This window comes from Elephas maximus, chromosome 7 (genome assembly GCF_024166365.1).
Source record: "Elephas maximus indicus isolate mEleMax1 chromosome 7, mEleMax1 primary haplotype, whole genome shotgun sequence".
Taxonomy (NCBI): Eukaryota; Metazoa; Chordata; class Mammalia; order Proboscidea; family Elephantidae; genus Elephas; species Elephas maximus.
Genome location: NC_064825.1, coordinates 37,183,710 through 37,210,575, shown reverse-complemented (window position 1 = coordinate 37,210,575; position 26,866 = coordinate 37,183,710). Strand labels below are relative to the sequence as shown.

At 35.9% G+C, this 26,866-nt stretch overlaps 1 protein-coding gene and 1 pseudogene across 10 annotated transcripts in view; one reads left to right on the top strand and one right to left on the bottom strand.

The window, feature by feature from the left end:
* Positions 1 to 26,866, bottom strand: part of DLG2 (discs large MAGUK scaffold protein 2) — a 2,175,949-nt gene that overhangs the window by 1,009,360 nt on the left and 1,139,723 nt on the right. The window lies entirely within an intron of this gene.
* LOC126079781 (low molecular weight phosphotyrosine protein phosphatase-like) lies at positions 14,120 to 14,596 on the top strand (annotated as a pseudogene).

Sequence of the window (26,866 nt, the reverse complement as noted above, 5' to 3'; positions counted from 1 at the left end):
AATAAATCAAAAGCATTCTTTTCTCTGTTTATCATGATGTTGCTCATCAGTCCAGTTGTGAGGATTTTTGTTTTCTTTATGTTTCTTTATGTTGGAACTGACTCAGTGGCATCTAACAACAATATTTAAAAGGAATTGTTATCAGAACAGACAAAAATAATGATCATTTCCCATAAATAGTAAGTGACTAAAAAAATTGTTGTTGTTGTTGTTGTTGTTGTTAGGTGCCATCGAGTCAGTTCCGACTCATAGAGACCCTATGCACAACAGAACGAAACACTGCCCTGTCCCGCGCCATCCTTACAATCGTTGTTATGCTTGAGCTCATTGTTGCAGCCACTGTGTCAATCCACCTCGTAGAGGGTCTTCCTCTTTTCTGCTGACCCTGTACTCTGCCAAGCATGATGTCCTTCTCCAGGGACTGATCCCTCCTGACAACATGTCCAAAGTATGTAACACGCAGTCTCACCATCTTTGCCTCTAAGGAGCATTCTGGCTGCACTTCTTCCAAGACAAATTTGTTCATTCTTTTGGCACTCCATGGTATATTCAATATTCGTCCCCAACACCACAGTTCAAAGGCGTCAACTCTTCTTCGGTCTTCCTTACTCATTGTCCGGCTTTCACATGCATATGATGTGATTGAAAATACCATGGCTTGGGTCAGGAGCACCTTACTCTTCAGGGTGATATCTTTGCTCTTCAATACCTTGAAGAGGTCCTTTGCAGCAGATTTGTCCAATGCAATGCATCTTTCGATTTCTTGACTGCTGCTTCCATGGCTGTTGATTGTGGGTCCAAGTAAAATCAAATCCTTGACAACTTCAATCTTTTCTCTGTTTATCATGATGTCGCTCACTGGTCCAGTTGTGAGGATTTTTGTTTTCTTTATGTCGAGGTGTAACCCATACTGAAGGCTGTGGTCTTTGATCTTCATTAGTAAGTGCTTCAAGTCCTCTTCACTTTCAGCAAGCAAGGTTGTGTCATCTGCATAGTGCAGGTTGTTAATGAGTCTTCCTCCAATCCCGATGCCCCGTTCTTCTTCACAGAGTCCAGCTTCTCGTATTATTTCCTCAGCATACAGATTGAATAGGTATGGTGAAAGAATACAACCCTGATGCACACCTTTCTTGACTTTAAACCAATCAGTATCCTCTTGTTCTGTCCGAACAACTGCCTTTTGATCTACGTAAAGCTTCCTCATGAGCACAATCAAGTGTTCTGGAGTTCCCACCCTTCACAGCGTTATCGATAGTTTGTTTTGAGCCACACAGTTGAATGCCTTTGCATAGTCAATAAATCACAGGTAAACATCCTTCTGGTATCTTCTGCTTTCAGCCAGGATCCATCTGACACCAGCAGTGATATCCCTGGTTCCACGTCCTCTTCTGAAACTGGCCTGAATTTCTGGCAGTTTCCTGTCAATATAGTGCCACAGCCTTTTTTGAATGATCTTCAGCAAAATTTTGCTTGCGTGTGATATTAATGATATTGTTATATAACTTCCACGTTTGGTTGGATCACCTTTCTTGAAAATAGGCATAAATGTGGATCTCTTCCAGTCAGTTGGCCAAGAAGCTGTCTTCCATATTTCTTGGCATAGACGTGTGAGCACCTCCAGCGCTGCATCTGTTTGTTGAAACATCTCAATTGATATTCTGTCAATTTCTGGAGCCTTGTTTTTCACCAATGCCTTCAGAGCAGCTTGGACTTCTTCCTTCAGTACCATCGGTTCCTGATCATATGCCACCTCTTGAAATGGTTGAATATTGACTAATTCTTTTTGGTATAATGACTGTGTGTATTCTTTCCATCTTCTTTTGATGCTTCCTGCATCGTTTAATATTTCCCCCATGTAATCCTTCACTACTGCAACTCGAGGCCTGAGTTTTTTCTTCAGTTCTATCAGCTTGAGAAATGCCGAGCGTGTTCTTCCCTTTTGGTTTTCTATCCCCAGCTCTTTGCACGTGTCATTATAATACTTTACTTTGTCTTCTTGAGAGACCCTTTGAAATCTTCCGTTCAGTTCTTTTACTTCATCAATTCTTCCTTTTGCTTTAGCTGTTCGATGCTCAAGAGCAAGTTTCAGAGTCTCCTCTGACATCCATCTTGGTCTTATCTTTCCTTCCTGTCTTTTCAGTGACCTCTTGCTTTCTTCATGGATGATGTCCTTGATGTCATTCCACAACTTGTCTGGTCTTCAGTCAGTAGTGTTCAATATGTCAAATCTATTCTTCAGATGGTCTCTAAATTCAGGTGGGATATACTCAAGGTCATATTTTGGCTCTTGTGGACTTGCTCTGATTTTTTTCAGTTTCAGCTTGAACTTGTATATGAGCAATTGATGGTCTGTTCCACAGTTGGCCCCTGGCCTTGTTCTGACTGATGATATTAAGCTTTTCCATCATCTCTTTCCACAGATGTAGTCAATTTGATTTCTGTGTGTTCCATCTGGTGAGGTCCATGTGTATAGTTGCCATTTATGTTGGTGAAAGAAGGTATTTGCACTGAAGAAGTCATTGATCTTGCAAAATTCTATCATTCGATCTCTGGCATTGTTTCTATCACCAAGGCCATATTTTCCAACTACTGATCCTTCTTCGTTTCCAACTTTTGCATTTCAATCACTGGTAATTACCAATGCATCTTGATTGCATGTTCGATTAATTTCAGACTGAAGCAGCTGATAAAAATTTTTTATTTCTTCATCTTTGGCCCCAGTGTTTGGTGCGTAAATTTGAATAATAGTCATATTAATGGGTCTTCCTTGTAGGCGTATGGATATTATCCTATCACTGACAGCATTGTACTTCAGGGTAGATCTTGAAATGTTCCTTTTGACAATGAATGCAACACCATTCCTCTTCGAGTTGTCATTCCCAGCATAGTAGACTATATGATTTTCCGACTCAAAATGGCCAATGCCAGTCCAATTCAGCTCACTAATGCCTAGGATATCAATGTTTATGCATTCCATTTCATTTTTTATGATTTCCAATTACCCTAGATTCATACTTCGTACATTCCAGGTTCCAATTATTAATAGATGTTTGCAGCTGTTTCTTCTCATTTTGAGTTGTGCCACATCAGCAAATGAAGGTCCCGAAAGCTTTACACCATCCACGTCATTAAGGTCAACTCTACTTTGAGAAGGCAGCTCTTCCTCAGTCATCTTTTGAGTGCCTTCCAACCTGGGGGGCTCATCTTCCAGCACTATATCAGACAATGTTCCACTGCTATTCATAAGGTTTTCACTGGCTAATGCTTTTCAGAAGTAGACTGCTGGGTCCTTCTTCCTAGTCTATCTTAGTCTGGAAGCTCAGCTGAAACCTGTCCTCCGTGGGTGACCCTGCTGGTATCTGAATACCTGTGGCATAGCTTCTAGCATCACAGCAACACACAGGCCCCCAGAGTACGACAAACTGACAGACATGTGGGGAACCATAAAAATAAATACTATGAAAATATAATGTTAGTAAAATTAAAGAGTAAAGTGAAAAACAGAAATAATTTTAAAAGTCTAATTGAAAAGAAAGGAGCCCTGATGGCCCAATGGTTAAGCACTCAGCTGCTAACCAAAAGGTTGGTGATTTGAACTCATCAGCATCTCCATGGGAAAAAAGACCTGGTGATCTGCTTCTATAAAAATGTCAGCTTAGGAAACCCTATGGGGAAGTTCTATTCTGTCTTATAAAGTCTCTACTAGTTGCAATTGACTCGACTACACACAATAACACAATTAAAAAACTAATCGATGGTTTACATTAATAAGGATTTTTCCTATTATTAATTTCATATTAATTTACCATAAATTAAAGTACAATTATTGCTTTAAACTGTCTGTACCATCTTAAATATATCACATATTAGGAAATATTTTCACCTCATTTAACCCTCACAATAAATCTCTGAGTCAGATAATATTATCTTCCCTTTATAAATGAAGAAACTAAAGTTTAGAAAAATTAAACAACTTATCCAAAGTCATTTGCCTAAAAGAATTAGGCTTTGAACCTTGTTTTGTCCCTTTCTTGCTTCTAGATTTTTAAACCTTGTATGGGTTTCAATGTCATTATGTTTAAGACGCAGTACAACAGTACACAAAATGACATATTACAGTGTAATATAAAATAAAAAATAAAGAAGGAGCAAGTGCTATGAGTTCAGGTAACATTCACTAATAATTCCTATAAGAGGAAATTTGAGTTGGGATTTAGAAAACAGATCAGAACAAGAAGTATGTTTTTGCCAAAGGAAACAGCAAGAACAAAAGCAAAAATGTTGGGAAAATGAGAAGCGTTTGAGGAATCGGGGAGGAGGGGGAGAAGAAAAAAAAAAACAGGAAAGGCTGTAGCCATACTGTAATTAGACAATGCCAATACATTTAATCATGACAAATTTAGTCAAAGTTGGAGATAAGGGAGAATGATAAAGGTAGAAGAGATAATGAGGGCCTTAATTAGGGTAATGGTGGTAGTATTAAGTAAAGAACAATATAAAAAACATTTTTTTCTTAAAACCCTAGACTAGGTTTGAACTCCTAATTTACTTCCTTAGCACACATATGCCTTTTCATACGCATCACACTGACAATTATCTATATAATACACATGTATTGTCTTCCTGAGTGGGTACTCCGGGAAAACAGGGGTCATGAATGTCTTTTCACCATTGTATACCTCCAGTACCTAACAAAGTGTTCCTAAATAAGATGTTATTATATGCATAAATGAAAGAAAAAATAACTGGGGAGATAGACTCTGCAAAATTTGAAAGGTGTTTTTTTATGACCTGAGAGCAAGGTGAAGATTTGAGCCCGGGGACTGGGAGGTACCTCTAAGACAAAGAAGAAGTTTGCTTTGTGTACCCTATTCTTTCATTATAGTTTCAATTTCTTCCCTTGACTTTTTAGTCATTTTAAGTATTCTTATTTTATGGTCTCTATCTGAGAGTTTTATTAAATGGATTTCTTAGAGATTTAATTCTCTCATTTTTTGTGTCTGTTGATCTTTCCTTCTGTAGTTTTCACTTCACGTGAGGGTTCTAAATTTTCTTTGTAAGCTCTTCTAAAGCAGAGGGTTTTTTTTAATGGGAGAATGCTGTTGCAGATTATTTTCACATTTTCTCCTTCAGTGTGTTCTAGCGGGGTTTAACCTCTATCTTGGGGATTTCCAAATCCATGTAAAAAAAAAATGAAAGCTTAGATGGTGGGGTAACTCTTCATTTGTTTATTCACCAATATTTAAAGAGCGTTAATAACGTGTTAAGAACATACACCAGGCATGTTCCAAACAATGGCGATGTAACAATGAACTAATTAGACAGTAAGCCCTACCTCATAGAGTTTACATTTTACTGTAAAGGGAAGATAATAAGATAAAAAGCATAATATATAGTCTATTACCCATTGCCATTGAGTGTATTCCGACTCACAGTGACCCTATAGGTCAGGGTAGAACTGTTCCATAGGGTTTCCAAGGAGTGGCTAGAGGATTTGAACTGTTGACCATTTCATTAGCAGCCAACCTCTTAACCACTGTGCCACCAGGGCTCCAGATAGTCTATTAGATGGTGATGTATGTTAAATAGAAAAATAAAACAGAAGTGGAATAGAATGTGTTGGGCTGGTTAATTTTTTTTTTTTTTTTTAGTAGGCTGATCAAAGCAAATCTCACTGTAAAGGTGAGTATTTAAGAAAATGAGAGTAAGCCAGAAGAATATTTAATAGAAGAATATTCTATGCAAAGGCCTCAAGAAGCTGTGGTGGGCTTGTTGGAAGGCAGTAAGGGGGCCAATATGGCTGGAACAGATTAAGTGAGGAGGAAAATGGTAGGAAATTAGGTCAGAGAGATAAGGGAAGAGTATAAAAGAATATCATGTAGACCATATAAGCTATTGTGAGCACTTTGGCTTTTATTATGAATGAGATGGAAAGCAATTCTGAGCAGAGCAGTAACATGGCTAACGTTTTTAATAGGATTACTTTGGCTACAGAAACCCTGGTGGCATAGTGTTTAAGTGCCACGGCCGCTAACCAAAGGGTTGGCAGTTCGAATCCACCAGGTGCACCTTGGAAACTCTATGGAGCAGTTCTACTCTGTCCTATAGGGTCGCTATGTGTCAGAATCGACTTGACAGCACTGGGTTTTGGTTTTGTACTTTGGCTACCGTCTTGAAAATTTAGACTGTAGAAGGTTAAAGCTGTAAACAGGGAGGCCAGTTAAGAAACTATTGTATTTCAAATTCTCACAGAATTCAGACTTCCTGGAACCAGGAGATTGGATGAACCCCTGAAACTATTGCCCTGAGATAATCTTTAAACCTTAAACCAAAAATATCCCCCAAAGTCTTCTTAGAACCATACAATAGTTTAGCTTAACTAGTAAAAACTGTTGCCTTGAGTGTTACTCTCTTTGAAGAACTATCTATATGGGATCAAACTGAAAACATCAACAGAAAGATTAGATAGTAACCTTAGGGGGCAGTGAATTTATGTTAATGCGAGAGGGGAACAACTCAGAAACCAAGGGTGGGAATGGTTATACAACTCAAAGAAAGTAATCGATGTCACTATTTTTTGCTGGGTATGTTCTCAACAACAAGAAAATAAATAAAATTATACATAGATAAAGAAACTAGTGTAATTATTAAGTTGAAAGGCAATGGTAGCTTAAACAAAACAAATGCACATGGAAATAAAAAACAGTGATCAGATTCTGGGTATATTTTGAAAATAGGTCCAACAGTTTGTACTGTAACAGGGTACATGGGGTGTGAGAGAAAGAGAGGAGGAAAGGATAATGCCAAGGCTTTTGGACTCAGCAACTAGAAGGTGAACTTATCAATGGTAGAAATGAAGAAGAATGTGGATAAGAGTAATTCTGCAGGAAAAATAAAAAGGCTGGCTCTTGATATGTTAAGTTTAAGAGAGATATCTTTTAGACATATGAGTGGAGGCATCCAATAAGTTTGGGATATACAAACCTAGAATTTGAAAGAGAATGTTAGCACTGAAAGCGGTGACCACTGACTGAAACAGAGAGTCCTTCAGCATCTCAACATTTACAACTGCCCACTTAATATATGGAGCCCTGGTGGCATAATGGTTAAAAGCTCAGCTACTAACCAGCAGGTCGGCAATTTAAATCCACCAGCTGCTCCTAGGAAACCCTGCACGCAGTTCTATTCTGTCCTCCAGGGTCACTAGGAGTTGGAATTGACTCAAAGGCAATGGGTTTGTTTGTTTGTTTAACATATAGTTTCCCTGCAGAACTGTGAGCTCTATGAAAGCAGCAAACAAAATGAAAGATGGACAAGAACGTTGAGGGTCTATGTAATGTAAGTAATTATGATGAATTTCTACAAAAATTTTAGTTGGGTAGAAAAGGTAGTGAGGCTAGAGAAGAGGTGAGAAGCAGAGAAAAGATGACAGAATCAATGAATTATAGGGCCACGGAGGTGTCAGAAGATTGTTGGGGCCAAAGTATATCAGATATTTAAGGCTGGCATGTGGATACTGTGTTTTATGTGGTAAGAGTTAGAGTCGACTCAATGGCAATAGTATGGTTTTTGGTTTTAACATTTATCAAGGTTTTAATAAGATTCAAATATTTAACTATCTAATTTAATCTTCAGAGAATTCTGTGAGGCTGGTCCTATTTTTCTCCCTAGTTTACACATATGTAGACTCAGAGAAACTAAGTAACTCACTGGAAATCACCCTACTAACAGTGGCACAGCCTGAATGCAGGCCAAGCTCTGACTCAGAATCCCTGCCTCTGTCCACCAGTGGAGGCCATGTGCCTGCCATATTGTCGTTTGGGCAAGGTTTATAGCATCTATGAACATGCTAGCTGTGATTGGGATCAGAAACCTGCTCTTTTTATTATCTGTGTTTATTTCTCTTATCATCTCCCTTGGTAGTTGGTAAAGTGTTTGTGAAAAATTCCATTCTATTTCAGAAGACTTCAAAAGCATTAAAAAAATAATAATAATAAAAAGGTTTTGTTCATGATACAGCTAGCTCATGTAAGGAGGTTTTTCTACCCCGGGATTGATTCCTCAGGGAAAAGAAATTTCAAGAGGCCTAAGAGCATCTAACTGCATCATGTCTGTGTATTCTCACTAAAATACTAATAAGATAGGCAATTAGCTAATTAGCAGTAAGAATAGCAGAGCTGAATCTACAGAGGAAGATAACTAAGGCAGGAATTCAGAAGCCATTCTCATGGAGTGGTAGTCATTCACCTAGAGGAAATAGGTATGCTCTTACTATCAAATGAGCTTAGGAAAAGCAAAAACATAAAACCAGGATAGTACAATCACTTTGGAAATTTAAAAGAGCACAACTTTGGAAAACAGTTTGGCAGTTTCTTAAAAAGTTAAACATACACCTACCATATGATCCAGCAATTCCACTCCTAGATATTTGCCCAAAAGAAATGAAAGCACGTCTTTAGAAAGGCCTAAAAACAAATTCAATAACATTTATTTGTAATAGGCAAACAATGGAAACAAATGTGGTATGGTCATACAATGAAATACTGCTCAGAAATGAAAAACAGTAACTACTGATATAAGCAAAAACATGAGTGAATCTCAAAATAATTTGGTAGAGTGGAATAAGCCAGACCAAAAAAAAAAAAAAAAAGAACACATACCGTATGAGTCCATTTACATAAAATTTTAGAAAATATGAATTACTCTATAGTGACAGAAACCAGATCCGTGGGTGACTAGGGATGGTCAAGTTTAGAAGAAAATGGGATTACAAGAGAGCATAAGAAATTTTTGGGAACCATGGGTGTGCTATTTATCTGATAGTAGCGATGACTTTACAGGTATATACATACGTAAAAATCAATCAGATTACAATGTGGCACTTTTATACAAATTATACTTCAATGAAGCTGTTAAAACAAAAACATAAAAAAGGACACAGCATCTAAAACTTGACAAGGAAGATAGCTACATACGATGCCCTTAAGAAGGGGAGGGATTTAAAAAGTCAAATGACTTCATAAGAAAAAGAATATAAAATAAATATTAAAAGAAGCAGAAACTAGGACAATTTAGCAGAAACTTCTATTTTCTTTATCTTTTTTTTTTCTCTAACTTCTGCTCCTCTCATATCTCACCTACAGCAATTTTCCTAATGAAATCTCACACCTGTCCATTTCTGACACCATTTAACATTTAGTAACGGTGCAAATATTAACAATGTATTTTGGGTATATGCTTCTGTCTGGCCTGCATTGCAAGTGGATCAATAAAGAATTTAAGAAAACCTAATTAATTCTATTTTCGTCTGGTTTGGGTGTAGAAACAGACTTAACCATGGCACTTAATTTTGATTTCAGAAATTGATTTTCTACTTTTTTTCTGCTGTTGCTTAGGAAACAAAGTTTTCGAAGTCCACACTCCAAACTACAAATCTCAACAATCTTTGGCAGGCAAACTATTCTAAGAAATCCCGGGAATACTTTACTCCCCCTTTCTTTGCCCAAATGCAAAAAAATTAGAATTGTTCTTTTTTTTTTCATTCGGAAAGAAAAAAAAGGAAGTATCAGTAAGGATAATGCATATAATAATGCCAGAATATCATCTTGTTTTTCATTTAGCATTTAAAAGGAAATAGACGCTATCTGAAAATATACTCAAGGGCTTAACAGCAAACCTAAGTTAGGACCCTACATCCAGAAAAATGTGGGAATTCATCTGCATTGTGTACAAAAGCCTTCCTGATGGGGAAGGGCTGTTTCAGATTCAGGAACATGGGCCAAAATGATCAATTTGTTTCCTGTCGGCACAACTCAGATTACATTCTTGACAGCAACACTGAGCTCTTTCCAGCACATCCATTAAGAGGACTTGGCTCACGTTGAGGGTGCCTGTAAGACCTAATGTCTATGAGAGCGTGCATAAACCTTGCCAAGGGAGTATGGAACACCGGGTTCTGAGCAGGAAGGCCTTCATCCTAGTACCGTAGCTTGCATGAAAAGCCTGGTGACCAAATTTGATGCCAAATATTTCCAGGAGTTTGGCTAGGACAACTCAAATAAACTTCAGCTCATTCAATGAAGTTCCACTAACCAAATTTTTCATAGGTTTATTTACATGAGTAAGCAGATACCTACCAAGATTAAAATAAAAGACAAATAGTTATATAAGGAAATAACACATTAGAATCATTATAGCCCTGGCCCAGACATGTGGTGGAGGAATCCCTTAGTTTCCACACTAGATAAAAATCGTCATCTTATGGTACTTTTTTTCTAGCAATGTTCTAATGATGATAAATAATAGTTACCGATTATTTGATATATACAAGGCATTCCGCTAAGTGCTTTACATGAAGTTCAAACCTCATCACAACTCTGTGAAGTCAGGAACTAACCTCACCCTGCATGGTACACATCTCCCTCGTGCCCTGAATATACCCCGTGCATTTCCTTCTCAGGTCTCCTCTCTTGTTCTAAAATTCTCTTTTCCAGATATACATATGGTCACACGCTCACCTCCTTCAAGTCCTCACTAAAGTGTCACTTTTTGCAATGATGCCTTCTTGAACACCTTAGGTAAAATTGCAACCCTAATCCCCAACTGCTAAAACTCTGTAGCTGCTGTTCTCTTTTTGTTTTTCAACTTTGCCCATAATCAGCATTTAACATAATGTTTCACTTATTTATCTTATTTCTCTCTTCCAACTCTCACAAGAATGCAGTCTATGAGGGCAAGGATTTTTTCCTTTTTTGTTCACTAGCGAGAATGACACCTGGCATATTGTAGGTGTTCATCAAATATGTGGAAATGGTAAGTGGAAGAAATTAGCTTTAAATAACAATCTCTTGTTATCATAAATTAGTAGGTTACAAGCAAAAAAAAAAAAAAAAACTTCAAATAAATCCTTGTTCTTTGTTTATAATTAAGGAATAGTTTTCCTAATAAGTCATGTTCAGATAATTTTATCCAAACTTACTTTGGAAAACAACCAGTTAAACAATTTAACTAAGTGGAGAATAAATCAGAGTTTATTAGTTGGTATTTGGTGCAAAACTGTATATAACAGCCTAATTTTGCCCTTCTGAAGCTTCTAATCATGTTGAGAAGTGAAAACATATAGCCTGAAATGATGAGAAGATTATATATTGGTTAACTTATCATGTATTCATGAAATGAAATGAAATACTACCTCCATATGCAAGACATTCTAGGCTAGGTGCTGGAAGTACAGAAGCGACTAAGACACAGTTCTGACCTCAAGGTGTTTACAGTCTGTTAGAAAGGTAGGCTACGGTATAAAACCAAACACATTCAATGAAATAGACAAACTGAAAAGAAAGTCTAATACTAATTTCCCTAAGGTTAAATCTATCATTCCTGAAAAATTGATTACATACAACAAATCTCACAAAAATAAGTTGTTATAAAAAAAAGTGCTACCTTCCCCGAAATAAATAGAACAGAATCTATATTTCAAATATTTGTCTTGTTTTTTCAGATCATACAAGTGATAACGACTACTGTAGAGAGCCTGAAAATATAGAACTTAGAAATAAAAGTAAAATTTATCTGTAATTCTATTATTTATCTAAATTCTAGAAAATTAGTATATTTTCTTCTCTCTATAGGTTTTTTTTTTTATAGGTATAGATATAGATACAGATGAAGATATAAATGTAGATATTTGTGTAGCTATTGATCACAATCTGGATAGTTTTTTTTTTTTTTTTATCCATTATTGTGAGAAATTGCGTTTACATTCAGTATGCTTCAAAGACATAATTTCTCCAGAATGCATGATACTCCACCTCATAGATGTGCCAGCTATTATAAACAATGCTCTGATAAAATAAGTATACACAAATAAAATGTTTATTTGCTTTTCTGGCTATTTCCCTAGGAAGAATTCCTAGACTAAGAATTAACAACTAAATCAGTGAAGACATTTTTGAGACTTCTATTAAGTATTGCCAAATTGTTTTCCAAAATGTTACACAACTTTATGTCCTGTCCAGAAGTCACTTAGAGTGACCATCTCCCTACACCCGTCACCTTGAGTATTGCCATGTTCTTTTCCTAATCTTTGCCAATTTGATAACCCCAAATCAATACCCACTGATATTTTTATTTACATTGTTTTAAATATTGACTTAGAATATTTTAAGAACTCACTGGAATTTAAGTTTTGTGAATTGTCTAAGGTGTTGGTGATTTTCATATGGATTTTTAAGAGCTCTTTTAGTTTAAATAATTTTGTCACATTTGTGGTTTTTAAGTTTTTTATATTTTAAACATTGTATTTTAAAAGTTCTTTTGTAGTCAAATCGATTTACTTTCTTCTTTGTGAATTCTTCTATTGTATATTTATAATTAGTAAGCCCTTCCCCAAAACAAGATCAGTTAAATGTGGACTTTTTAAAGTTTTATTTTTACATTAGCCTCTCATTTTAATTTTACATTAGCCTGTCAAACATCTGTAATTAATTTCCTGTTTGATCATAGAAATCTTTGATAATGTTTATTGAGTGAAGACTGTTTTCCAAATACTGTATTAAGTTCTCTATCTGAATTATCTCTTATCTAATCCTCATAACAACTTTATGAGATAATAACTATTACTGTCCCTATTTTACATGTAGGAAACTAAAGTTTAGAGAGCTTGAGTTATTTTTCAAGGTTATATGACTAATCAATCATGTAGCTGGGGTTTGAACTTCAGCAGTCCCCCAGAGCCCGTTCTCTTAACTACTTTGTTCATTTTAACATGGGATCTGGTTTTTGATTTCTTAGCTAATACTGTAGTTAATCTTCTGAACACTAAATTTTGAATAATCTACTCCCCCTTTGATTTTCATTGCTTCCTTCATCATATATGACGTTATTGTATATACTAAGCTCTTTTTCACAGTTATTCATTCTATTGTATTGACCTAACATACCAATTCTTGTTGTACCACACCTTTTACTTGTTGCATAGCTGCAGTGTTTATTAATATGTAATAGGGCAAATAGTTTACTCGTTTTTCTACCTTTTGACAAATAACATGGTTCTTTTCATCAATTTGTTTCTCTAAGCAAATATAATCCTTTAGTTAGGTTTGAACTATTTAGTATCTGACCTTTAACGAGTTGGATTAAATATTGTGAAATTTATATATTTTTTCAATTTCACATTTTCTAACCAAGAATATGAGCTATTGTGCCATTTATTCAAATAACTTGGACATCACTCAATGAAATTCTGTAGTTTTTCTTCCATCTCCTGTATAGATAATACTAGAATTATTCCCAGGTATGCTGTACTTTTTGCTGTTGTTAAGAACAGAATATTTAAAATTATATTGTCTCTTTGCTGAGGTAATTAAGGAAGTTTTTTTTTGTTGTTGTTGTATATTTGTCTTATAACTGGCTCATCTTTTGAGTTTTTGGACAAAAGCCCAGCAATTTAATCTTCTGACATACCTCTTAGTTTGTTTCATATTTCACTAGCCAGAAATTTCAAAATACAGTTAAAGCATAATAGAACAATTATCCTTCTTTTTTCTCAACCTTAATGGTGATTCTTTTAGTCTTTCAACACTAGGTATAATATTGTTGGTTTGGGATAGTTATTTCATACAGTGTTAAATGTATAGGTTTCTATTTTTATTTTTCTCAGAGCTTTTGTCAGGACTAAATGCTGACTTTTATCAAATGCCTTTAACATGTTTTAGAAAACTACCTTTTTATTTATTTGATCTTTAGATTTCATGTGTTATGATAATAGATTTCTAATCAAACCATCTTTGCCTTCCAGGGATTAAACACTACTTATTCCTAATAGATGATTTTCCTGTTAAGTGTTATATTTCATTGAAAGCATTTTATTTAGGATGTACCTATGTTTACTTAGGATGTATGTATGCTTACTATAAATAGATGAAAGTAAGTCATATTATTCTTTTTTGTGCTTTGTCAGGTTTTGACATCCAGGTAATATTAACCTCAAAAAGTGAAAAAAATCATAGTTGGAGGATGCATTAGAGAAAGCATAGCAAGAATGAAGACTTAAAATTCCTACTACAAGGCTTCTGGCCAGTGTCTCTGACTGGGTTTGTACCTCTCCATGAATGAGAAGATGGCAGAACAGGTGCACATTTTTGTGCTGTTTGTGTATCTGGGTAACATTTGATGATGACCCACTGCAGAAGCACTTTTCAGGAAACTTGTAACTGATCAAAACCTTTTAGATAAGTGGAGGATAGACAGTGCAGCAACATCCACATGTGAAAGATGAAACCTGCCTGATTACCAAGGGCAAAACTGCATGAAGAAGCATGGCATTCCTATGAATCACAGTACCTGGCAGGTTACCCAAAAAGACTTTGCCACATTTGATTACATACTATGTATGGATGAAAGCAATCTGAGAGATCTGAACAGAAAAGGTAATCAAGTTAAAAACTACAAAGCTAAAAGTGAACTACTCGGAAGCTATGATCCACAAAAACAACTTATTATTGAAGATGCTTATTATGAGAATGACTCCAACTTTGAGACAGTGTAGCAGCAGTGTGTTAGGTGCTGCAAAGTGTTTTTGGAGAAGGCACACTAAAGCTGCATCCATTGGTTGCTAAAGACCGACCATGATGAAGACGTTCACAGGTATGCTGCACATTTTTCAATCAATGGATGTGTTAAAGTATAATAACGTTCCATTGCTATTTCTTCAGTTGACTTACTGTTTCTTACCTTAAAAATAATTGTAGATGGAAATCAGTTGTCATTGGCAGAAGAATAAATAAAAATTTTTGATTCAGACACTTTACAGGGTACGCTAAATATTCTTAAATTAGGTGAGCCTCCCACTTTGCCCTCATTACAAACAAAATAGTAGAACAACAAAAGAGAAAATTTTGGTGTGTTTTATAGCACAGTTATTTTTTAGTGTTCGTTGGGTACTAATCTAAGAGCTGACATTGCTTTGATATGCTTAATTATTATGTTAATGAATAATTAAATAAAACATCATTTTAAGGCCCACATCAACATCTGAGCCCACTGAGACTTTTAAATAGCCTACTCTACCTCTCCAGGAAGTTGACATGGAAAGTCAATGAAGGACAAGTGTCCTCTACTTACCTAACTAAATCTCATCTATTTTACCCTAGAGCCTTTTATTGAATAATAGCCACAGCCATAGGAGCTCACAGTCTAGATTAGATGTATTTTAATTTACACATACTCACAGTACATACTTGTATGTTAAAAAATAATAGGAAAAGATTTATGAAATGAACCTTTAGGATCTTTGGTATGTCTTAATTTTTGCCTAGTTTATTTCGTAAGGAAGGCAGCTTATTTGCTCCTATTTGAACTACTTTGCCTCTGAAAATTTAATCGTATCAAAAGGACACTGTATGCTGTTTAATCTTATCATCAGTTTGATGAAAATGTCTTTTTTATAAGCACATAAAAACCAAATATATATTGGCTTAGGTGGGAAAAATAATTTAAAGAGTTGGAAGAACGGGGTCCAATTAAAGTCCTTAAACACTGATATGTTAATTATTCTTTCATCAGTGTTTAGTAAATTATAGGAAAATACAGGTAATTTCTGTGTACTTTTTTTTTTGAGGTAACTAATCTAAATTCATTTGAATATACATGAGAAAAGATTATTTTAAGAATAAACTGGAGAATATAAAAATATAACTGAGATAAAAAATTCATACCAGACACACAGTTAGCTCATATATCATCATATAGCTGTCTCATATTCAAATTTGCTGCCTTGGGGTACCCTCTATTTTAGTTTTTCTATTAGAAAAAATATCATCATACTCAGTTGATAAATCCATCCATGAATTATATCATTTTTAACATTATTTATATCTAATTTTACTGAATACTTACTTTGGGCCAGTAATTTATCAAATTTTTACCCTCTTGAAGTTGTTATCCCATATAAAGAATGCAAGGCTGATCAGGTAAAGCAATATGCCCAAATTTATAGATATTGTAATTGGAGAGATTATTTCATTGTATTAACTTATGACAGACTCATTGGAAAATTTTTCAGAAATTAGCTTCCACATACGTAAGGTTTTGTAATCAGTTTGGTCTAAAAGCAGAGAAATAGGATGATTTCTGGAAATTTCTTTAAGCTGTAATTCTGCAAGGTCACTAACTAGCTCAGTTTACTGAAGATGCATTATCAAGAATAAGAGAAAGGGTAAAAGTATTACAATGTTGGTTTTAAATTCTCCAATTTTGGAAGTTATGGATATTATTTACTTTTCACACTCTCTTCCAGATCCCATACTAAGCACTATATGTGTACTATTCTAGTATCTCAAAAACACTTCAAAGCAGGTATTATTATCACCATATTTTGTCTGAGGAAATGGAGACTTGGAACTTAAGATAAGGTGACTTATGCCACACACGTAGTAAGTGAAGGGTCTGGAATTCAAATCCAGATCTGCCTGTCTCCATGGATCTTATTTTTTGCCTCTCTGCTATGCCTTTTCTCCATGTATGTCTCATGACTATATTAACTGCAAGAGTTTATGTGAATAAGTGTTTCTAAAAACCTTTCATTTTAATTATGCTTTCAGATAATTTTAAATAAGTGACCAGAAATGGGGAAAAGCTAATTAAATTGTCAATAAATCATGTGTAGGCAGCAATCCAAAAGTTTTAAAGAAATCGATAAAATATAATTGGCTTAATATTGTCAGGACTTCATTGAAGACTTGATAGAAGTTCAGAATAGCCTTTGGGTAAAAATTTAGAATTTAAGGAGTGAAGGACCTAAGGTTAAAAGGTAACTGGCAGGGGCTTCACCAACAACTTGTTTAGTCAATGCATCACATAATTTTCTGAGTACAGAGGGGTGCTGGTTTACAGTCTTTCTCTGATAGATGAGGCAGTGAGTTCTGGGAGGGCAGAGACCATACTTTATTTTTTTGTCTTTAGTTATGCAATTTTAAGCACTTGGCTGCCAACTCAAAGGCCGATGGTTCGAACCCACCAGTGACTCCCAGGGAGACGCTACTCTTGGTGTGTGCCATCAAGTCAATTCTGACTCATAGCAACCCTATAGGACGGAATAGAATTGCCCCCATAAGGTTTTCTTGGCTGCAATCATTACAGGAGCAGAGCATTAGCTCTTTCTCCCACAGACCCACCACTGAGTTCAACCACAGACCTTTTGGTTAGCAGTGGAGAACTTAACCATTGTGCCACCAGGCTTCCCCATAAAGATTACAGCCCAGAGAATGCTATGGCGTAGTTCTATTCTGTCCTATAGGGCACTATGAGTCAGAATTGACTCTATGACACACAACAACAACAGTACCTCGCACAATGCTTGCAACATAATAGACATTCATTCAGTGAATGAGTGAATGAGTCTCGGTAACTCTAGGGAAATCGGTGCAGATGACAGGAAAAAAAAAAAAGCACCAAAAAGACAGTCAAGAAATTTGGATCTGTAACCTCATTCTGCTACTAATTGCTACCAATGTTAAGTAGAGTCTTAACTTCTCCGTGACTCACTTTTTTCATCTGAGAAACGAAGAGGCTGGACTACATGATTTCACAGGTACTTATCAACTCTAAAATTTTATGATCTATAATAATTAATTCCAGCATTTTCTTACAAAGCTTTCTTACCTACCAGAGAGACAAAGGCTATCATTTATTAAAATGAGTCCCAGGCAATCTGAACTCTAACTACGAAGTAACAACTTACAAGCTTCCCAGGCATGCATGCCAGAGGTCCCATATCTCTGATATCCTTAAACATCCTGTTTCATGACTAAAAGTGCTTACTTTTTAAAAAACTTTTTCCTAAAAGTCCCACAACTACTTAAAAGTACAAATAAACATGTAAAAGACTGGTGTTAATTGATAAATACAGTGGTCACTGTGCTTTTAAACATGTATATAAATCTAATTTTCTAGGAAACAGAAATACATTACCCAGCCTCTCCCGATATACTTCTTGCCCAACAACTGAGAAATGACCTTATGTTAACAAGCAAATACAGCCATCCTTCTTGCACACAGCTATAAAGTCATGATTATTCACTTTTCCACACTTAGGGCTAAATATTTATTAGTATTTATAGGGATGCCAGTTTGGTTCTATCGAAATAGGAAGGTAATTGTGAATGGCTTAACTATGGGATATCTCTTCCTTTCTCTGCCCCTCCCTCCCTTTCTTTCTTTTTTTCTTTTAATGCCAAACTGGAAATTACTACACCATCACTCAATAGGGGTAGGAAATGAAAAAAATTCAATAGTTCTGCTTAACAATTGGCCCTGATCTCTTCAAGGGAGACCACAGGACCTACAAGTTTAGCAGTCCACCTGTAAACAACCTGCAACTGATGTTATTGCAACAATGAGAGAGTTTTGAGTTGTACCACATTTCAGTGCTTTTTAGAATTGTCAGATGCAGAGATGGGGTAGGTATTTATTATATAAAGTCCCAAGTCACTTCTATTGTTACAAAGCAACCTTCAAAGAGAGGAAATGTTAGAGCAAGAAAGGACCAAAGAGATCTCTGAGCCAAATCCCTTGCTTTAGAGATGAAAGACCCAGGCTCAGAAAGGTTCAAACCCTTGTCCAAAGTCACATCCAAGAGCAAAGCCAACTCACGGACTTGTCCTACTTCCAAGTGCAACATTCTATTTCCTATTACCACTCAGTCTCTCTCTTCCCCAGAGAGAGGTTTGTTCATTACAGTATTCCTCATTGGCTGCATCCTCTGAGAGCCCAGCTGCTCTGAATAATGATGGCTCAGGAAGAAGGGCGTCAAGGCACGGTTCGTCCTCTTCAGAAATATTAGAGAATTTTGAAGAAGAGGAGGAGGGAATAAAGAGAAAGATGAGGTTATTTCAAGAAAAGGCCTCTTATAAGCTGATCATGTCTGTGTCCCCCTCTGCTGAGGGATTAATTCCTGGTACTCACATCTTACAGGCTCATCAAGTCTGGGTTCCCCTGTGATGAGGGCTGTACTCTTGTCTGGAAGCCAACAATGAGTAGATGATACCTGGACTCAGCACCACTTGGGGTAGGCGAAGGGAGGAGGAAGTAGTATTGATAAATTACTATTGTGTTTTGTAGATGGTGCTGAACTCTGCCTGTACTTATTGTACTTTAATTATTTGATTATTATACTTAACTTGATTGTGAGTTCACTGAGGTCAGGGATTATGCCCATTTATCTCCATATCCTCAGGGTATATCATATGCTTGGTATTCAATGATTCTTGAGTGAAAGAATAAACGAATGGTGCATATTGTACCTGGCAGAGAATTCCTAACCTGGAACACATTCTTGGATTCCTAACATTATTTGTGTCTGTAATAATAAAGTTTCTGGTAATACCAGATTTCTAAAAAGTATTCTTCATTAATTGTAATAAAAGCTGAGCAGGCCTACAATGGGGTATTTGATTGAGACTCACCTCTCTAGAAGATTCAGAGAGGGGAATGGAGAGCAGTGAATATAATCCATGTTCTTTTGCCCTCCACTCTAGGCATAAACTGAAATTCACCTATGGTGAATGGATTAGCTGTTCTATATACAAGATATACATTAAATATGTCAAGTGTTCAACGTGATTTTATCATTGGGTACTCAGAAACTGTATCCTTGCAATGAATCATCCTAGTGTGAGGTACAGAGATACTTTGCATTAGGCACTGAACTCAACAAACATTTGAGAATCTACCAGGTATTAGGGACTGTGCTAGGTTTTCAGAATGCATAAATAAATAAAACAGAGGCAGTGTCTCAAGTCCTGCTGCCAGGTAGACAAACAGCTGTAGAAGTAAAGAGGAAGCCACAAATAATTATGGATACATTAAGCCTCAGGTTTCTCACCTAGTTACCAGTAGCTTCTTAGTGTAGTAGTTTAGAAGACACTTGGCTGTGTGGATCATAACAAACTATGAATAACACTGCAAAAAATGGGAATTCCAGAACACTTAATTGTGCTCACGAGGAACCTTTACACAGATCAAGAGGCAGTTGTTCAGACAGAACAAGAGGATAATGATTGGTTTAAAGTCAGGAAAGATGTGTGTCAGGGTTGTATTCTTTCATCATACCTATTTAATCTGTATATTGAACAAATAATACGAGAAACTGGACTATATGAAGAAGAACGGGGCATCAGGATTGGAGGAAGACTCTTAACAACCTGCGTTATGCAGATGACACAATCTTGCTTGCTGAAAGTGAAGAGGACTTGAAGCACTTACTGATGAAGATCAAAGACCACAGCCTTCAGTATGGATTACATCTCAACATAAAGAAAATAAAAATCCTCACAAATGGACCTGTGAGCAACATCATGATAAACAGAGAAAAGACTGAAGCTGTCAAGGATTTCATTTTATTTGGATCTACAATCAACAGCCATGGAAGCAGCAGTCAAGAAATCAAACGACGCATTGCATTGGGCAAATCTGCTGCAAAGGACCTCTTCAAAGTGTTGAAGAGCAAAGATGTCACCCTGAAGACCAAGGTGCACCTGACCCAAGCCACGGTATTTTCAGTCGCATCATACACATGTGAAAGCTGGACAATGAATAAGGAAGACCGAAGAAGAGATGACGCCTTTGAACTGTGGTGTTGCAGAAGAATATGGAATATACCGTGGACTGCCAAAAGAATGAACAAATCTGTCTTGGAAGAAGTGAGGCCAGAATGCTCCTTAGAGGCAAGGATGGCGAGACTGCGTGTTACATACTTTGGACATGTTGTCAGGAGAGATCAGTCCCTGGAGAAGGACATCATGCTTGGCAAAGTACAGGGTCAGCTGAAAAGAGGAAGACCCTCAACGAGGTGGACTGACACAGTGGCTACAACAATGAGCTCAAGCATAACAACGATTGTAAGGATGGCACAGGACCAGGCAGTGTTTCGTTCTGTTGTGCATAGGGTTGCTATGAGTTGGAACCGACTCAATGGCACCTAACAACAACAACAACAGGCACGAGTTATAACTCTGGCTTTGTATGAATCTAGCCATGTGATAAAGACAGAGAATTAATTTCCTTGTATGTCAGTCTCTTCCTCTGCAATGGTTAAAAGTGTGAACTTTGACATCACTCAGACCTGGCTTTAGTGGTTCTACCTCTTAGCATCAGATTGACCTTAGACAAGTTTCTTCACTAGTGTAGAGCTTTACATTTTTATCTGCAGAGCAAAAATTATAAGTGTGCCCCTACGTCATATGAAGACTAAATTAAGTACGATGTAAAATGTACTTACCACAGTGCCTGGCATATAGTAATTGCTCAATACATGCTAGCCATCATTAATAATATTAATTTAAAATGAGTGAACTAGATGAGTTAAACTTCCAAATGAAATTCAACATAAAAGCTATGGATGAGGGAGAAAAATACATTCCAATCCATGCTGTATAGGAAAATATCTTCTCCCAACCAGTAAGCAAAAATCTTAAGATGATGCATAGAAAACGGACCTTGGAGTCACAACAGTAACATTAACAATAAACAAACAGATCTCATTTACAGACCATACCAGATTTATGATTTCACTGCCAAAGCACACAGAACATTCCAGGTTGAATGTTGTTAGCTGTTGGAATGCCACTATAGGGAGAATATTGCAGTGAATTTAATCCAGATAAAAAGCATCACACATTTGAATAATTCTCATTACCACGGCTCCACAGCAGGACATGCTGCCTGCTTTGGTAACTCAGAGTTCTATTGTACAAAGAACTGTGATTACTTCATAAAGGTCAATTCTCCCAAATCCCTGGAAACCATGGTAGGCCAACTCACCAAGATCACAGAAGCAATTAAAAGTGTTTAACTGGGAAAGTTGCCAGGACCAGATGGCTTCTGCCAGTGGGTTTTTGTTTTTGTTTTAAACTGTTCAATACTCGGGAAACAGCTTTTATTTGCCTCATATCTATTTGCTAGTAGAGCTTCTCATATTTGTAAAATGATGCACTCATCACAGGGATTCTATGTCTAGATGGGCACTGGAATGTGAACCAAAAGGTGGAATGATAGAGTCCTTCTCCCGTGACTTTGCATAACTCAAATCAGGTCAAAGTGTACCATAGTATGTATGCATGGAAGTACATATGCAGGTGAAATTCCACTTCCATGAAATAAAGAGCTCTCCAAAATTTTTGGAAGAATAGTCTATAGGATAGCCCATATATTGGGCAAAGAATGTAAAGACTTTTAACAAAAACAATTGTTTTGTGCTACAAAAACTATTCCATGCCTTTATTTCTTATAGCTTATAACTACTAAACAACATCATTTATTCACAGGATCTCTCTGACATAAATATTGATACCAGGTATATTTGTTTGACTATGGCAAAGATTCTGTTCAGAAGTTATTTAAGTCCTACCTACCCATGATGGCCACCCTTGCTCCGACATTAATAAATTTCCCTTGGGCATAGTATCACTTCTGAGTCTTGGTTTCTTCATTTGTTTAAAAAAAGGGGGTGGGGAGGCTATTATTGTCTATAAATAGAAAATTATGATATGGCACATAACTACTCAGATGGAAGTACAAAAAGGTTAAGAAAAATATCCATGTATATGTGGAATTTAGTATATGATAAATGTGACAAACAAAAAAGAAGCATTTTGAATAAAAAAGTTGATAAAACTGAATAGCCTTTTGGGAAAAGATAAATTCAGATCAGTACCTCACACCATACACAAGAATAAACTTCAAATGGATCATAGAGCTGAATGTAAAAAAAAGAAAGCATACAATTACTAGATGAAAAGACAAAAACATAATTCCTTTATAACCTACGAGAGGAGAAAGCTTTTCTAACTCTGACTCAAAATCCATAAGCAATAAGAGAACAAGTTTTACACACCTGCACACGTAAAGACAGATAACAAGTTGTAAGAATATTTTTGCAAGTTACATCACAAGCTCAAAGGTCTAATCAATTTAATATAGAAACAGCCCCTAGAAATCTAGACAAAAGATACTAAAGACCCAAGAGAGCAGTGGGATGAAGATATGAACAGACTACACATGATAAAAAGAAAAGAAAAAAAAAAAAAGGCCCTTAAACATATGAAAAGTTGCTCAACATCACTCATAACAAAATTCCCTTGAGATACTCTTTCAAACTATCAGATTGGCAGGAATTCTGAAGCTTGATAACATACTCTGCTGGCAAGGAGCAGCACAAATTTTCATATTTTGCTAGAGAGAGAACAAAGTACTACAAACCACATGACAGCACTTTTGACAATATCTCACAAAATGACATAAATATTTCCCCTCTAGTCCAGAAATCTAATTTCTAAGAATCTACTCCAGAGATATACCCCCATAAATAAAATATAACCTGTGCAAAAGATTACTTGTGACAGTGTTATATGTAATAGTAAAAGACTGAAAAATCCCAAATATCCAACCAATAAGGACTTGTTGAATAGCCATGGTGTATCTACTCAATGGAGTTCTATGGGGTCGTGATAAAGAATAAAGAAGATCTTTATAAACTATTACAGAATGATTTCCACAATATGTTATTAAGTGAAACAGCAAAACACTTTTTTGTACACAAAAGGAAAGGAAATAAGAATATATGTATATATTTGATTACTTTTGTAGAAAGAAATACCAAAGATAAATCAGAAAATAATAAAAATGGGTAATTAGGTAAGCTGGTCAGATAAACCAGTTTTCCAGGATTGATCCTTTTATTTTTAAGCTTGTAATAAAAAAGGATTTTTTAAAATAGTTTTTGTATATAACTACATTTTTGGTCTCCAGATATAATAAAATCAACATTTAGTCACTGCATAAGTATTTTGAAAATTATGAATTGTAATTATTTTAAGCAACTCAATTTCTTCTCAAAAGTATCCCATTTAGACAACAAATTGTGTATGATTGTACCTATAGGAGGTGGCCTGGTAGTACAGTGGTTAAAGCACTCTGCTGCTAACAGAAAGGTCAGCGGTACCTACAGGAGGAACCCTGGTAGCACAGTGGTTAAACACTTGGCTGTTAACTGAAAAGTAAGTGGTTAAAACCCACCAGCTGCTCAATGGGAGAAAGATGTGGAAGTCTTCTTCCTTAAACATCTATGGCCTTGGGAGCCCTATGGGGCAGTTCTACTCTGTCCTATAGGGTCACTATGAGTCAGAATGACTGAATGACAGTGGCTTTGGTTTGGTCAGGAAGTGGGAAAAAATGAAACACTTCTCTGCTATCTCTTTTAATATAATTTTTACTTCTGAATGATATAGATATTCAAAATAAATTTAAAAGAAATGAAACAAACTCTAAAATCACAAGCAAACGAAAACAATCACATTGAATTGTGTATCGCATTGGTGGTATAACCACACAGAGAAAATTATGTCAAGTGACTTTACCTTCTGTGGGGGCGTATTTTAAGAAGAAATGCAAAAACTCCTATATTTTACTCAAACTTTTTTCGTTACCTGTATTATTAGTGTTGTAATTTTATTCGTGATATAGGTAAAATAAGTAAAAGTTTTATTTTAAAAAGCAAACAAGGTAAAGGAGTTACAGATATGAAATCAAGAAAGTTTGAGCAGATACTATGTAATCTAATATATGGATTAGAAATATCAATACCTCTTGACATTCAACATATAGCTCTATTCACTAAAAGGGCCTAAGAAACAAGACATCCCAGTAGCAATGAGCCTAAACTTGCACTGAGATTCAGCCCAAGGTCCCCAGGCTGTGGAAAATTCCACTGCCTGGAGCAGCTTGCTTGGTGTGCCCTGTAGCTTTAAATTAAAATGCTGGTTCTCCTCTCCTAAAAACCAATCTCCTCTCCTAACTACTGTCCAAAACTTGAGGAAATTGGCAGAAACCAGTTTAAATGCCATGTTCACAATCAGTATAACCTTTTAGATCTCATACATAGTAACTTTATTGCCTCTGGGTGGAGTTTAACTGCCATTTTTTGAATATGTGATGCATGAAGTTTTACGTAAACCTTATTGTGCCTGCGTAGTATTGTTAAAATGTTGCTGATGTAACTTGTATGAACTTCCCACTTGTAAATTCCTAAAAAGTAACCTTCCTGCTTGCCCTCACTGAGCAGTCTTGGCGGCAGCAGCCCTGTTTCTTTTCCTTGCACAGTGAAATAAAGGCTTTCCCACCTCAGTCTCTCGTTTATTGGCTGAGAGGAGTTGCATCAAGCAGAACCGGGGGTTTCCACCCAGCAACAAGATCTTGGTTTCTAATTAGAGTTTCCTACTACAGGGAGCCAAGGCTCCTTGGAGAAATGGCTGATTTTATATCTTGGGCAGAGAAAGTTCAAGAACATGTGAGCCAGTTTGAAAGGGTTCATGAGGACACATTTGGTAAAAATTTGGACATCAAAAAAGAAAGATGGAATTGACTTTAACATAGATACTTTTTTTTTAATTGAGAAAAAATTACTTCCTATAATTAAAGTTGATTTTCATGCTTACTTCTTATTCTAGATTGGTAATAAGAGGAAAAGTATTCATTCTACCCTCATAGATAAACATCTTAAGATAGTGAAGAAAATCTCTTCTTCATAGAAAAATGTTGTGAAAAAAATGATAGAATTATAAAATAACCATTTGCAACTTTCAAAATAATAATTGTTTCATACCATGTTATCAATTTATGTTAAAATCATTAGGAGAAAGTTACTGGGGAACAGAGTACTCCCATGGTGGCAAAGCATCATGGATTCCTTGAAAACTGGAAAATGAAAAAATATATTTTTACAACGGACAGCTCATCTATTGATCAAAGTTAGCATCACTGATACTATACTGGGACTATCTCACATTCTGTCTTCCTGTTATGCACTATGAAGTATACGACATGACCTATGATGCGTTCTTAACAAAAAGTTCCACTTGAATCTTATCAAGGTTTACACAGGAAAAACGGAGAAGGGAAAACAAGTTAAACATCATCCTGAAGAGGAGACAAAAAATGTGGGCCATTCTGCAAGATAACTGATCCAGTGTCTTAAGAGATAAACAATTATAAAGTACCTTATTAGGACAACTGATGACATGTGGACATGGACTGTATATTAGATCATATTACATCTGTTAGTGTTCTTCGAAGTGACAGTGGTATTTCAATCATGTTGGAAAACGTCTTTGTTTCAGAAAGATAAAGGCTTGAGTATTAAGGGGTTAAGTGTCATAATGTTTTCCATTTAATTTCAAATTACTCAGCAAAAACAAAAATGCTTATATATGTCTGAAACAGAGAGAGAGAGAGGAAGAGAGTAAGCCTGAGAGAGTAAATGATAACAATTGGTGAATAGATGAAGGGTATAAATGTGTTTGTTTGCTATTCTTTTAACTTTTCTTTAGGTTCGAAATTATTCAAATTAAAAGTTGAAGAACAAGGGTAGTGCCATTGAAAAAAGTTGCGGAGATTCTTCCATATAAAAACATGCTAAAGAAACATGAGCCAACTGTAATAGATAAATCATGATTCGATCCTAGTTTTGAAAAAAATATAATCTGTGGAGATAGCTGAGGAATTTGAATATGGGTTGGCTATGAGATAACATTAGGACATTATTGGCAATTGTCTTTTGTGTGGTAATGGTGTTACGGTCATATAGGAGATGAACATTCAAGCCACTACATCTGTGACTTCTGGTTCTGCAAAGCAAACCTAGCTATCTACATAAACAGATGGGGAGAGATAAATCACTAGGTTGATAATTCAATAGGTAAGCAAAAAGACAACACATATTTGGCATACTGTTAACAATTGTTGAATCTAGATAATATGGATGTTTATTGTATTATTCTTTCAATATTTCACTAAGTTTCAAAATTATGATAAA